The sequence below is a fragment of the Elephantulus edwardii genome, unplaced genomic scaffold, assembly GCF_000299155.1.
Source record: "Elephantulus edwardii isolate Elephantulus edwardi_28Jun2011 unplaced genomic scaffold, EleEdw1.0 scaffold00019, whole genome shotgun sequence".
Lineage (NCBI taxonomy): Eukaryota > Metazoa > Chordata > Mammalia > Macroscelidea > Macroscelididae > Elephantulus > Elephantulus edwardii.
This window is the reverse complement of record NW_006399769.1, coordinates 4,399,868-4,416,078: the sequence shown is the minus strand read 5'-3', so window position 1 is coordinate 4,416,078 and position 16,211 is coordinate 4,399,868. Positions and strand designations below refer to the sequence as shown.

The following is a 16,211-nucleotide window of genomic DNA, read 5'->3' as shown; positions in this document are numbered from 1 at the left end:
GGTTTTTTTTTTGCAATATCAAAGCACTTAATTTCAGATACCGGAGGATGAGAGAATTCTTCTCAAAAACTGCCTCCCCTTTTGTGAGTGGTCTTTAGGGTTTTTATACTTAGTTTAGACTTTTATAAATTAAAGTTACAGGATTTTTACATTTAAAAGAAAAGCTTACATATAGTTCCTAGTAAATAGACATAAAATAGTTAACATATGAGTGAGCAAAACAATTGTGGAAAAGTAAATGCTAATCCAGGAAAGATGCATTTTACTTGTAAACATGCAGCTTAAGGTATACTGGTATCAGTTATACTGAAATGTTTGGGAAATCCAAGTTCTTTTTTGAAAAATGTTCTCTTAAGGAACTCTTTAAAAGAAATGAATAGCAAAGATGTCAGTTTAAGGTTCGGGGTGTGCCTGACCCAATTGCTTCATATGCATGAGAAGGTTGGACAATAAACAATGAAGATGCAAAGAAGAAGGAGGAGAAGGGGAAGAAAAAGATGGAAGGAGTACACAGAGTCACTGTACCAAAAAGAATTGGCTGACACAGAAGAATTTCTTGAAACTACATATGATCAAGAGGCAATGGTGATGAAGGAGGAATTTCAAGCTGCTCTAAAGGAATTGGGAAAAAAAAAAAAAAAAAAACACCAGGCCGCAGGAATTGATGGAATACAAATTGATATATTTTAACAAACATATGTAGCCCTGGAAATGCTCACAAGGCTGTGCCAGGATATCTAGCGTTCAGCCACCTGGCCAAGTGGAAGAGATTTGTATTTATTCCCATTCCAAAAAAGGGTGATCCGACAGAATGTGGATATTATCAAACAATATCAGTGATATCACATGCATGCAAAATCTTGCTGAAGATTTTCCAAAAGCGACTTGAAATACAAGCTGGCTTTAGAAGAGGCCATGGTACTAGGGATATCATTGCCAATATCAGATGGATCTTGGTTGAAAGCAGAGAGTACCAGAGGAATGTCTATCTGTGCTTCACTGACTATGCACAGACATTTGACTGTATGGGTCACAACAAATTGTGGCTAACCTTGAGAAGAATGGGAATCCTAGAACACCAGATTGTGCTCATGTGAAACCTATTCTTTGACCCCAGAAGACAGTTGTCAGAACAGAAGAAGGAAACACTGCATGTTTCAAAATGAGAAAAGAAGTGTGTCAGGGATATATGGACTGCCAAGAGAACAAACGAGTTTGTCCTAGAAAGGGTGCAAACAAGCTGCTCCTTGGAGGCAAGGATTTTGAGACTCCATCTTACATACTTTGGGCATGTTGCCAGGAGGGACCAGTCTTTGGAAGTATATCATGCTAGGTAGGGTGGTGGGTCAGCACAAGAGAGGAAGGTCCTGGATAAGATGGATTGACACAGTAACTTGGGTAATGAGGGTAGGTAGGTGTGCTGGAGACAGTGAAATTGACTCAGGATAGAGTAGGGTTTAGAGCTACTGTGCAAAGTGTTGCTATGAATTGTAGTTGACTTGGTGATACATAACAACAACCCTCTAGACAACAAACAGATGAGTCTTGGAGAAAGTGCAGCTAGAGTGTTAGGATGAGAACCAAAAAACTAAAAGGCAGAAGTTTATGCTTGGAAAAATTGAGGTATTAGAACCAGGAAAACAATATTGGCACACACAGAGTTATTGCTGTAGGCACATATATGATGTGAGAGAGAATATGGATCATAGTGAGAAACAGCAACTAAATTTTTAACTTTCTGTGGCATCAACGTAGACTTCAACCTCACGCCCCATCCTCAGAGAAAGAGGCCATAAATAAAGCCTCACCTCAGTAGAACTCTCCTTTCCTCCATTATTTCCTTTCAAGGAAAGAGGTTGTTCCTTAGAGAATGTAATTTTCTAATAAATAGATCTTTACTTTTTACCTTCACTTTCGTCTCCTTGTCTTTTTCTTCTTGTCCCTGTGCTCTACAGAGTGTGGAAATTATCGAACAATAACACTGATACCACATGAAGCAAAACCATGCTGAAGATTATCCAAAAACCACTGTAACAATACATCAACAGAAATAGAAGTACAGGCTGGGTTTAAAAAAGACCATGGCACTAGGGACATCATTGCGAATATCAGATGGATCTTGGATGAAAGCAGAGAGTACCAGAAGACTGTCTATCTGTGTTTCATTCTCTATGCAAAGGCATTTGACTGTGAGTATCACAACAAATTGTGGCTAACCTTGAGAAAAATGGGAATCTCAGAACACCTGACTGTGCTTCTGGGAAACCTAGACTTGAACCAGGAGACAGTCGTCAGAATACAGCAAGGAAATATTGCATGGTTCAAAATCAGAAAAAGAGTGTGTCAGGGATGCATTCTGTCTCCATAAGTTTTCAATTGTTATGTAGAACATATCATTTAGAAGATTGGTCTTTATGAGGAAGAGTGTGGCATCAGATTGGAGGAAGACTCATCAACAACTTGTTTGCAGATGACACAACCTTGCTCACTGAAACTGAGGTGAACCTGAAGCACCTGCTGCACAAAGTCAAAGACTGAAGTTTTTAATATAGTTTGAAGCTCAACATCAAGAAAACAAAGATTTTAACCACTGGGCCAACTGGTAACACCATGATAGCTGGAGAATAGTTCAAAATTGTTAACAATTTCAGTTTGCTCAGGCCAACAATCAACACTATTGGAAACAGCAGCCAGGAAATTAAAAAAAAAATTCATTGGATTAGGAAAGTCAGCTGTCAAGGAGGTCTCCAGAATGCTAAAGTGCAAAGATGTCAATCTACAGACTAACGTGCATCTGATAGGCCATGGTCTTCATAATTGCTTGCTGTGCATCAGAGGGCTGGACAATAAATAAGGATGACAGAAGAATTGATACCTTTGAGTTGTGGTGCTGGAGGAGAGTACTGAACAAACCATGGACTGCCAAGAGAACAAACATATCTGTCTTAGCGAGAGTGAAATCAAGTTGTTCTCTGGAGGTAAGGATTTTGAAGTTCAGTCTCACACACTTTGGGCATGTGGCGAGGAGGGATGAGTTCTTAGAGAAGGGCATCATACTTGGAAGAGTGGAGGAACAATTCAGGACAGGAAGGCCCTGGATGGGATGGACTGACACAGTGACTATGGTATTGGGGTAGATATGTTGGAGAGAGTGAGATTGGTTTAGGATAAGACAGCGTTCAGAGCTATTGCACATAGGGTCACTATGAGTCCCAGGCAACTCTATGATGCACAACAACTCCACATTTTAATGCTCCATGCACTGAAGTCTACACTCCCCCAAAACCCTTAGATTGCTGTACACTATACTACTTTTATACTTGGGCACTGTTGTATTCTCTAGTTTCTTCTGCCTGGCATCATTGTTTTGCCTGTGCTAGAAGGACAAACCAGGGGACTATCATATTACCACAGTAACAAGAATGCTCCATGGAGACTAAGGTGGAAAAGCTTCATGTCACATATTCTGGTCATATTGTTAGGGAAGTCTATGTCTTAGAGAGAGACATCATGCTTGGGGCGAAGGTGGTGGGTCAACGAAGGAGGAAGACTCACAATGAGATGGATCAGCACAATGGTTCAAGTGTGTCAGAGTTGATGAGGATGGCACAGGACAGTACAGAGGGTTCAGATCTGTTGTTCATGGAGTCACTATGAGTCATACTCGACTCAATGGCACCTAACAACAACAATCCTCTAAAGTGTCATTCAGGGGTCACTGAGAGGGCAGCACTTGAAAACTCAGCAAAATTAAAGATTGTTAAGAGGGAATACCTGTGGGGGACCAGGCTACTCATGTAGGATAGATACCCTGTTTGGTTTTTGTTGTTTTTTGGCGGGGGTGGGGGGTGGTGGTGTACCATCAAATCGATTTGACTGGTACAGGGGGAGATTGTTCCACTTTCTCCAGCAGAGCATCTGGTGGATTTAAACTGCTCACCTCTGGGATTGCAGTGCAGCTTCTTGCCAGTAGACCACCAGAGCTTGCCAAGATATCCTATATTTAGGCCTTGGGTAATATTTTTATTCAGCACACCATGGAAAGGGGGAAATGAAAATAGGAAAGACTGTGAGAGCAAATCAAGCAGTAATTCAGCTAAAAGTTAGAATGGTTAGTTTTTCCTTTTGTTTACTGAAAAGATTATTTATGATACACAGACCAAGGAGGCCTTGCTGGAACTGAAGGCCAGGCTAGAGGCCTACCCCGAGGCCGTGGTCCACTTCCCCATGGAGATCCGCTTCACCTGGGAGGGTGACATCCTGCTGAGCCCCAGCTTCCAGCGAGGCAGCTGCTACATGAACATCATCATGTACAGAACCTACAGCAAGGATGTGCCGCAGCTGGACCACTGGTTGGCCTACTAGACCATCATGAAGAAGTTTGGGGGCAGGCCCCACTGGGCTAAGGTCCACACTTGCACTCGGATGGACTTTGAGAAAATACATCCTGCCTTTCCAAAATTTTGGGCCATCTGAGAAAAACTGGACCCCACTGGGATGTTCCTGAATGCCTATCTGGAGAAAGTGAAGAAGAAATAAAACCAAGCTGTCCCATACCCCTCCCCTGGCCTGTCTCTCTCTCTCCCCTGCCCTGTCTTCCCCTCAGGTGTGGTTTGAAGTCTCAGTACTCAACGCTAATTCTCAGACCCTCTGAGCAGCAGCTCCAGCCCCACCAAGATGGACCTGCCCTGAATGGAAGCCACTCCTCTCTGACAGCTTGTAGCCTCGAAGTAGCCCAGAAGGGAGGGGCCTGAGCAGAGTAAACACAGAACCCTCATTCCTGTTTGCATATCCATTATGGCATCCTCTTCCCAAGCCTATAATTATCAAAACTTCTATTCCCAGAAGGAAGAGATACCCTCAAATATTATGTTTGTGTGGGAGATCAGTGATTGCATCATTCATTCACAGGTGCCAAGGGCTGGCTACCACCTTTTAAAACCTGTTGCAATCAAGTGAATTTCAACACATGACAGAGTAGAATGGTCCCATAGGGTTTCCACTGCAGGAGAAGGATGGACAATCTCCTCCCATTCGATTAACTGCCTCTGTAAAGCTGGCAGATGGTTAGTTATGGGTTAGCAATCTGTACAGAAGTGGGCTAACACATCTTTCTCCCTTGGAATGTCTGGAGGACTTGACTTGCCAGTCTTTCCCATAACAGCTGAGCACTGGAATCACTGCACCACCTGGCCTCCTTTTGCCACCTAGATAAGGAAGTTAAATTCCCAGTGCCTATAGCTTCAGGGCATTCCTAATCATCTCAGGGAGCGGGTCTCACTGCGTGTTGTGCTCTGATTTCTTCACTTCAGGGTTTTTCAGATGCTCATGTGAGTGCCTGACCTGGGACAACCTCCAGATGGGTACTCCTGTCCAAATGACCTTCATTCTACGTTATTTTGAGGAGTAGGAATCTCTATTCTAATTCTTAATTTTTAAGATGAAAACTTTACATTATAGAGAGAGGAGAGCTCTGGTAGAATAGTGCATGGGGAGTTTCCCTGCTAGCTCAAAGCCCATGCTTTTCTAGTGGTTCAAGTCCATCAGCAGCTCTGGTGCCATTTACAGGTTTGGAAAACCCAGGAGGGTCAGCTATGAGTCAGCTCTAATTCAGTGGCAAAGAGAGTGTAAATATATGTTATGGTTTAAATTGTGTCTTCTCAGCCTACACACACACACACACACACACACCCTGTAGATATCATCCCATTTGGAAATAGAGGTTTCTTATGTTAATGAGACCATGTTAGTGTAGACTGTATCTTCAAGGTAATCAGTTTTGAAATTAAAAAAAGAGTAGATGAGGCATAGAAGTGAGTGAGGCAGGATTGCCTTCAAGTGAGTCCATGTGGACTGGAGATTACCAGTGTATTGAGTGGGGTCAATTTGGTGGATGATTTATCAACAATCTGCGTTATGCAGATGACACAACCCGGCTTGCTGAAACTGAAGAGGACCTGAAGCACCTGCTGCAGAAGGTCAAGGACTGCAGCCTCCAATATGGATTGAGGCTCAATGTCAAGAATGCAAAGATTCTCACCACTGGACCAATTGGCAGCATCAGGATGGATGGTGAAGAGATTGAGATTGTTCACAGCTTCAGTTTGCTTGGCTCCACAGTCAACACTCTTGACACCAGTAGCCAGGAAATTAAAAGGCACATTGTTGTGGGAAAGTCTGTTGTTAGGGACCTCTCCAAAATACTGAAGAGCAATGGTGTCTCTCTGGAGACTAAGGTGCATCTGATATAGGCCATGGTCTTCGCAATCACTTGTTATGCATCAGAGAGTTGGACAATGACCAAGGAGGATAGAAGGAGAATTGATGCCTTTGAGCTGTGGTGCTGGAGAAGAGTATTGAGAATACCATGGACTGCTAGGAAAACAAACAGATTTGTCCTAGAAAGGGTTAAACCGGGTGGCTCCTTGGATTCTGAGGCTCCATCTAACATACTTTGGACAAGTTGTGAGGCAAGGATTCTGAGGCTCCATCTAACATACTTTGGACATGTTGTGAGGAGAGACTGGTTCTTGGAGAAGGACATCATGCTTGGGAGGGTGGAGGGACAGAGCAGGAGAGGAAGGCCCTCTATGAGGTGGATTGATTCAGTGACTGGGATAATTGGGATGGGAGTGTCAGAGACCGTGTGATTGGCACAAGACAGAGCAGAGTTTAGGGCTATTGTACATAGGGTCGCTATGAGTCGCAAGTGACTTGACGGCGCATAACAACAACAACAACAACAGAGAACACTACAGAAGCAGAGACAAGACTTCCCCCCCCAAAAAAAAGACTTTTTCCCCAGAGCAAACAACTTTTCCTCAAGCCAGACCCCCAAATTCAAACTTCTGGTTTTCTAACTGTAAGGAAATAAACTGCTGTTTATTAAAAACAAACAAACAAACAACACAACACAACAAAAAAACACTGTTGATGTTAGGTGCTGTCAACTCATAATGACCCATGAACATCAGACCTGAATCCCCTATCCTGGGACATCCTCATCATATCTGATACATGTGAGCTCATTGCTGAAGTCACACTATCAATACACCTCATTAGCAATCTTCATTTCTTCGGCTAACCCTCCACCTTTCCAAGCATGATAACCCTTTTTTTTCTCCAGGCCTTTCCTAACAACCTGAAAAATGACACTACTCTCTCTTTTTGATATTATTAAAGATATGTTAGTTTCTTTACTGGAGTTAGAAAATCAAAATGGAAGACTGTGGTATTTCCCATGGTGAAAGAACTGGAGAAGAAATTCAAGTGTAAAGTTGCAGGACTCAAAAATTCTAGGGGAAAATTTTGAATAATACAGTAAACATCAAAAGGAGATGCAAAGAATAAACACAGTGGCTGTAATGAAAAGAATTAGTTGACACTAAACCATTCCGGAAAGTAGCATATGATCAAGACACAATGATAATGAAGGAAGAAGTTCAAGCTGCACTGAAGTCATTCATAAAAACTAAGGCCTCAGGAATTGATGAAACAGCAAATAAAGTATTTCAACAAACAAATTCAGTCCTCACTAGTCTATGCCAAGAAATTTGGGAGACTATTACTTACCCAACTTGCAATCAATTGCAAAGACCATGGCCTGGATCAGGCACACCGTAGTCTTCAGCTTGTCATCATTGCTCTTCAGCACTCTATAAAGGCCCTTGACAACAGGCTTTCCCAATGCAATTTGTCTTTTGATTTCCTGACTGCTTATGAAAAGGGTGTTGATTGCAAAATCAAGCAAATGGAAGATACTGACAATTCAATCTCTTTTCCATCCATTATGAAACTGCCAATTGGCCCAGTGGTGAGAATCTTTGTTTTCTTGATTTTGATGAGCTCCAATCCATATTGAAGAATACAGTACTTGATCTTCTGCAACAAATGCCCTATGTCCTCCTCAGATTCAGCGAGCAAGGATGTGTCATCTACATAACCCAGGTTGTTGATAAGTCTTCCTCCAATCCTGATGCTATAATTTCGCCTCATAAAGTCCAGCCCCCTGAACAATCTTTTCTGCCTATAGGTTTAAAAGGTATGGAGATAGGATGCATCCCTGATGCACACCTTTCCTGATCCTAAATTATGTAGTATTTCCATGCTCTATTCTTACTACTGCTTCCTGGTCCAAGTATAGGTTTTGCATGAACACAATTAAGTATTCCAGGATCTCCATGCTTCTTAAGGTTAACCACAATTTGTTGTGCTCCACACAGTCAAATGCTTTTGCATAGCCAATGAAACACAGATAGACATTCTTTTGGTACTCTCTCCGTTCTGCCAAGATCCATCTAACCTTGGCTATGATGTCCCTAGTGCCACAGCCTCTTCTAAATCCAGCCTACAAATCTAGAAGTTCTCTATTGAACAATGACAGTCTGGAGACTAGGTTGCATCTGCTCCAGGACACAGTCTTTGCAATTACTTGCTATGCATCAGAGAATTGGACAGTAACTAAGGATGAGAGAAAAATGTCCAATGCCTTTGAGTTTTGGTGCTGAAGAACAGTGTTGAACATACTGTGGACTGCCAGGAAAACAAACAGTTCTGTCCTGGAAAGGGTAAAACTAGACTGCTCTCTGGATGCAAGGACTTTGAAGCTCTGTTTCACATATTTCGGGCATGTGGCCAGAAAGGGCCAGTACTTGGAGAGAGACATCATGCTTAGAATGGTGGAGGGACACTGCAGGAAAGAAAGAACCAAGATGAGATGGATTGACTCAGTGACTGGAAAAATGAGATTAGCTCTGTAAGAGACGAGATTGGCTCAGGATAGAGCAGGGTATGGTGTTGATGTACATAGGGTCATTAAGACTTGCAGGCAGCTTGATGGCACATAACAACAACAACCCTGGCCAACCAAATAAAAAAGATTCATGTTCATTACCTCGTTAACAACAACAACAACAGAAAAAGTGAGTCAACAGACAGTGAAAATTGGCTTTTGACCACCAGTCTAGGGCTATTTCCAGGATGGGAAGATGAGTGGAATGGCAGGATTCTGCTAAGGTGTGTTTTCTGGTTTGGGGTTGAAACTAGGGTGTGGCTGCTGCTCACAACAGGATGTGAGCTGGTTGGATTTGGCCTTGTATTTAAAAATGTTTTTGGACCTGAGGGCTGCAGGCCCAAGGGCCTGGGTTTTGTGGATCTTCCTAATAAAACAGGCTTGGAAGCAGGAGTGGCATCCACTTCCAAAAAAAGCTTGCCTCCAGAAATTCTATGTACTCGGAGAAAAGATGAAAGTTTTGTGTTCAAAACTTTCATTCATAGAGTCTGTATGGGTCTCTATGTCTCTACGGCACTTAACAACAACATATCATTAATAATAGACATTTCTCTGGTACTTTTTACTTTCAACCAAGATACAGCTAATATTAGCTACAATATTCCTAGTACCACACCTCTTCTAAATCTAGCCTGCACTTCTGGCAGTTCTCTGCTGATGTGCTGTTCCAGTCATTTTTGGATAATCTTCAGCAGAATCTTGCTTGCATGTGATATCAATGATATTGTTCGATAATTTCCACACTCTGTTGGGTCCCCTTTCTTTGGAATGGGAACAAATATGAATTTCTTCCAGTCAGTTCGCCAGGTGATTGCCCTCCAGATTTCTTAGAACAATTTGGTGAGTGCATCCAGGGCAGCATCTGTCTGTTGAAATATGTCAATTGGTATGTCATTGGGGTATTGTTTTTTGCCAATTCTTTCAGAGCAGCTTGAACTTCTTCCTTCATCACCACAAGCTCTTGCTCATACATTGCTTCATTAAATTCTTCTGTGTCTGCCAATTCCTTTTTGTACAATGACTCTGTGTACTTACTCTTTCCATTTTCTTTTAATGCTTCCTGGATCATTTACTATTCTGCCCATTTTATTATAATACTCTTCGCACATTTTTTTATAATACTTTGTCTTCTCATGCTGTCCTTTTAAATAATCTGTTCAGGGTATATGCCAGGGGTGTGTCCTATCAACATACCTTTTGAATATATATATAACATATATATTATATATCATATCATCCAGGAGGTTGGGCTGTATGAGGAGAAATGTGATATTAGGATTGGAGACAGACTCATCAACAATCTGCATTATTCAGAAGACAAAACCGGCTTGCTGAAACTGAGGAGGTCCTGAAGTGCTTGCTGCAGAATGTCAAGGATTGAAGCCTCAAGAAAAGAAAGATTCTCACCACTGGGCCATTTGGCAGCATTATGAAAGAAGATGTTTTATGCTGTAAGTTGGTATTGATTGTTGCAATCTAATGGGTTGCTTTTAATTAGACTTTGCTTTTGGATGCAGATTCTCAAAACTTGCCAACAAAATCTGAAAGTTCTTCCCTTTGTTTCCTCCGAGTACTGCTTTGATTGGGATGAGCAAATTAGAAACTGGCTATCTAAATTGGGAATATTAAGGCATGAGGCATGAAATAGCTGGCTTGCATGCTTTCATCATTGTAATGATTCTTATTATGATTGTTAGGTAAAGTTAGTTCTTAAAAAATACAAGTTGATGCCTAGAAAAGCCAACGGATAGTTGTTGAAGGTTTATTGTTCAAAATGTCTTTCCTAGCCATTGATCAACTATTTTGCGCTGAAGTTTTAAGGAGAAAAGATAAGGGTGAAATATAAATCTCACCATATTAGAGGCTCATATAAGCTCATGGAAACTAATGTCAGCTCTCTTTTGGAACACTTTTTTCCTGGGACACAGCATCCAGCTACACTACCACTACAATGATCACCAGTCTCTGCAAAGCCAGCCTGCAGCACTCAGAGTTGAGTGAGTCATTCCCCTGATGATTCTGAGTCTCTGTGAGACCTTTCAGTGAACTACCAAACCCAAAGGACATAGGGGAGTGGGGAAACTGAATGAAGGGGGAAGAGTTGATGTCAGAAATCATGGAGTTATACAGCAGATCAAACATTTGGGACACTACTGGTCTGCTACTAATCTTGTTGTTGAGAACCATAGAGATGGAACCAACCTATAGCTGACCGTCCAGGGGTTTTCAGAAGCTTAATCGCACCGAAGGAGCAACACAGAAGTTGCTCCCTCGGAGCAACTGGTGAATTTAAACCATGTGACTTCAGAATTGCAGTGCAGAACTCTATTGATAGCTACTAATTTAACAGAATGAATTATGACTACACCCATATAAGTGCCTATTTTTAAAAGGGGGAAGAATTTCAACTGAGCAAGGAAATTATCAAATAATATCAATATCACACTCAAGTATAATGTTTGCTGAGGATTATTAAAATATGGTTAGAATTTCCAGGAAATGGTGAGAAATTCACACTGGATTCATAAGAGGAAATGGAACAAAGAATACCATTGCTGGCATCATATGGATCAGTATGGCTGAAAGCATATACTATCAGAGAGATGTTTACTTATGTTTTAACTTGTTGTTGTTAGGTGCCAACTAACAGGTACTCAGCTCATAGAGACTCTATGAACAATAGACCTGAGTCCTGTCCTACCCTGTATCAACCTCATCATATTTGATATATATACTTGAGTCTACTGCTGCAGTCACTGTGTCAATCCACATTGCTGTGGGTTTTCTTCTCTTTTGCTGACCTTCTACCTTTCCAAGTATGATATCTCAGGCATTTCATGGTGTGGATAATCATAAATTGTGGATAACCTTAAGAGAAATGGGAACTCCAGAACACTTAATTGGGCTCATGTCGTACATCTACATGGTCCAAGAAGCAGTTATTCTGACTAAACAAGGGGAAACTACTACGTTGTTTGAAATCAGAAAAGGTGTGTATCAGGTTATATCGTTTTAGCAAATCTACTTAACCTGTAAGTAGCTCTGGTGATGTTGTCACTAGTGAGCTGTGCTGGTAACCCAAAGGTTGTGAGTCTCTGATGGATTTAATTCATTAACAGCTCTGTGGGGAAAAGATGGGCTATCTTCTTCTGCTTTGATTTATACCCTGAGAAAACCACTGTAAATTGGAACCTCAATGTGATGGCAGTGAGAGAATGATCATTCTCCATCTGTATGGTTGGCATATAATTTGAGAAGCTGGACTATCTGAAGAAAATGTGGTATCAGGATTGGGAAAAGATTAATCAACAATATGTGACATGCAAATGACACAATCTTATTTGTTGGAAGAGAAAAGGGTTTGAAGAATTTACTAAGACTATCAAAACCCTTAGCATAAATTACACTTCAAAATCAAGAAGACAAAAATCCTCACCACCGGGCCAATAGGCAACATATAATAGAAGGAGAAAAGATTTAAATTGTCAACAATTTCATTCTGCTTAGTCCAAAATCAGCAACTATGTTATGTTAGCTGTTGTTGATTGTTAGGTGCTGTTGAGTCAAGTACAACTCCAAGTGACCCTATGAACAACAGCTCTAAACCCTGTCTTATCCTGTGCCACCTTCACACTTCCTGACACACTAAAGCCTATTGTACTAGTCACCATGTTAGTCCATCTAGTCGAGGGTCTTCCTCTTCTTCACAAACCCTCCACCCTTCCAAGCATCATGCCACTCTTCAAGGAATAACTTCTCCTATCAACATGCCCAGAATATGTGAGATGAAGCTTTGCCATCCTTACCTTCAAGGAGCACTCTGGCTGCTTGATCCTCTCTAAGACATATTTGTTTGTTCTTTTGACAGTCCATGGTCTTCTCCAACACCACAGCTCAAAGGCATCAATTCTTCTTCTGTCATCCTTATTCATTGTCCAGCTCTCAGATACATAGCAAGTGATCAGAAAGACCATGGCCTCAATTAGATGCACCTCAGTCCTCAGACATCATTACTCCTCAATAATTTGGAAAGATCCCTAACTTCACACTTTCCCAGTCCAATGCATCTCCTTATTTCCTGGCTGCTGGTACCAAGGGGGTTAATTATGGATCCAAGTTAAGATGAAGTTGTTAACAGTTTCAATCTCTTCTCCATCCATCATGATGCTACCTATCAGTCTAGTAGTAAGGATCTTTGTTTCCTTGACATTCAGATGCAATCCCTAACAATGGCTGTATTCCCTGGTCTTCTGCAACGCGTGCTTCAAGTCCTCATTTCAGCAAGCAAGTTGTGTCATCTGCACAAAGCAGGTTATTGATGTGTCTCCCTCCAACCTTGATGGCAAGAGGCTGTTATGTGAACAGAACCCATGTTGTTGTTGTTGTGTACCATAGATTTGAAACCAATCTGTTGTTGACTCTTCTGTGGTTTTTCACCACACAGGAGGTTGCCCAACCTCCCACTGCAGTGCAGCTTCTTGCCACTAGACCACCAGAGCTCCCATGTTAGCAGCAGTCAAATCAAATCATGTATTGGGTAGATCTGCTGCAAGTACCTCTTTAACATATTGCTGCACACTTTTTAAATTGACGACCGTGCTTAGAAACACATTTGCCATCATTTGTGGCAACATGTAAAGTGCTCAAGAGCAAGAACGCCAGTTTAAAGACTAAGGTATGTCTGAGCCAAACAATCATATTTTCAATAGCTTCATGTGGATGGGAAAGTCGAAAATGGAAAAAAAGACTAAAGAAGAACTGATTTCTTTGAATTGTGATGTTGGAGAAGAATATTTAATATACCAGGAGCTTTCAAAAGAGCAAAAAAGTTAGTTTTAGAGCAAACGTATTGCTTAGAAGCAAGGATGATGAGCTTTCATTTCATACTTTGTGCATGTTATCAGAAGTGGTCAGTCCCTGCAAAAGAACTTTATGCTTAGTAAAGTAGAAGGTAATTGAAAGAGAAGATCTTTGACGAGAGCAATTGTTGCAGTGACTAGAACAATGAGTTTAAGCCTGTTAGAGATGGTTAAAATGACACAGCTTTTCATTTGTAAGTTTGGCAAATTTAAGGGCTGACTGAACAGCCAGAAAAATAAAAAAATCTGTGTTGGAAAAATATAGCCAGAATGTTCCTTAGAAGTAAGGATGACTTAGGACATGTTTTGAGGAGGGGCCAGCCCCTGGTTTACTGCTGTTTACGTCAGTGCAAAAGAAGACTATATGAAATAGGATCAACACAGTGGCTTCAAGAACGGGAAACAACAATTGGAAGGATGGCCAAGCATCAGGAAGCATTTCGTTCCTTGTATCCAGGAGTTGGAGTGGAGCCAGTGATGTGGTTGGTTTTTGGGTTGTTTTGTTGGTTTTTTTAAAAAAATACTGATTTAATGGTGCTTTGGTGGCCAAGTGGCAAGAAGCTGCACTGTAATCCCAGAGGTGCGTGGTTTGAATCCACCAGATGTTCTGCTGGAAGAGGGACAATCTCCTCCTGTACCAGTCAGATCTGATTTGATGGTACATGCACCAAAAAATAATACAATTTTAAAATTTTTTTAAAAAATTGTGTGGCCCTATGATTAACAACCACTCCCAACCCACTGTTTCCCCCTTCCCCCTTTGAATTCTCATACTCATTCTATGACCCTGGGTCTCATCTTGATTTTCCTTATCTTCTTCATTGCCGTCCTCTCTAGGCTGTCTTTGGCGAGGAGGGGCCCCTGCGAAATCGTGGTCTAAAACCCCGATACATATTCTGCCTCACTGGTCTACCTTGTTATCCTGCACCCTGGTGTCAGCACACTGCATCACTTCTCCCTGCACAAGAGGGTGGGAATACTGTGGTCGACGCCCAAAGGGTCTCCGCATGTAGTAAAATGGAACCATCGCCTGCAGTAGGACCGGCATTGTTGGGCCTGGCCTTCGGGAGCACTCTCCGATCCCTCGTTCTTCTCCCCACTCTCACTATTCTGGTAATTCTGCTGGTAATACGTGCAGGACCCCTACGACGTGGATAACGTCTATAATGGTTACGGTCTGCTGCATATCCACTGCCTTGCACTGGAACACCACCAGGCCCTGTAACATTTGCTGCCTCCGCACCCTTTTCTCCTTCAACAGCATCAGACTCCACAGTGTCTCCATCTCCTTCACTGCGAAGGTACTTCCTGGAGTTATTCTTCTTTATGACAGTCTGGTGTACAAGTACATCTTCCTTGGTGTCATTCCTGTTGATGAAACCACATCCGTTCCTTACAGTGAACCATTTTACCGTTTCCAAAACCTTCCTTGCAATGATCTTCTTGTCCCCGCCGGCAGGCGCCGCCTATGTGAGCCACCCGGGCGGCCGCTCCCTGAGCCACTGCCCTTGGTGCCGGGCTCGGTGTCGGTGTCGGCAGCGCTGAGGGCGGGGGCGGTGGGCGGCTGCTGGGTCTCAGCCTCACTGCTCATGGTTGCGGTGATGGTGAGTGGGGGCGGTTGTGGCAGCTGCGGCTCCTGCCGGGGTGTGATGGTAACTAGGGCGGCGGCAGTGGGGCTGTTCAGGGCTCTCAGGGGTCCGCTCTCCGCTCCCTCTACCGATCGAATTCTATGTTCAGCTTTTTGAGGAAATGCCAAACTGCCTTCCAGAATGATTGTATCATTTTACAATTCCACTGACAATGTATAAGAGTTCTTTTCTTGCCACATCTTCTCCAGCGTTTATTACTTTCTGTCCTTTTAAACTTTGCCACTGCTACTTGAGTGAGATGATATCTCATTTGGTTTTGATTTGCACCTCTCTCATTGACAGTGATTTTGAGCATTTCTTCAAGCATCTATTGACCATCCAGACAAGGATGCCCACTGTCACCACTTCTAGTCAATATTGATTGTAGTGGAAGTGCTTGCTTGAACAATATGACAAGAGAAGGAAATAAAAGGTATCCAGATCAGCAAAGAGATGGTTAAACTATTGCTATATGCAGATGATATGATGGTATACACAGAAAACCCTAAGGACTTAACAAAAAACCTATTAGATCTAGTTGACCTGTTACTGAAAACAAGGGGTTCTTTCAACTGCCGATAAGACAGATGGATTGTAGTATCCATAAGCAATTTATTACAGGTCTGGGAGGATAGCGAGGTTCCCCTCAAAAACTGCCTTTCAGGGGAGCTCTGGTGGCCTAGTGGCAAGAAGCTGCACTACAATCCCAGAGGCGCATGATTTGTATCCACCAGATGCTCTACCGGAGAAGGAGGGACAATCTCCTCCTGTACCAGTCAGATCTGATTTGATGGTACACACAAATAATAAAATTTAAAAAAAAAACCAGACTGCCTTTCAGTCTGGAAGTGGTTGTTAGGTTTTTATTCTAGGGTTAGATACTAACTTATTTAACAATACACTTTTGTTAGTAAAGTTACAGAATTTCTACAT

General features: G+C 42.1%; 1 pseudogene; it reads right to left on the bottom strand.

Moving 5' to 3' along the window:
* Positions 1–15,241, bottom strand: part of LOC102849558 — a 21,437-nt pseudogene extending 6,196 nt beyond the window's left edge.
* Between the last annotated feature and the right edge of the window lie 970 nt (positions 15,242–16,211).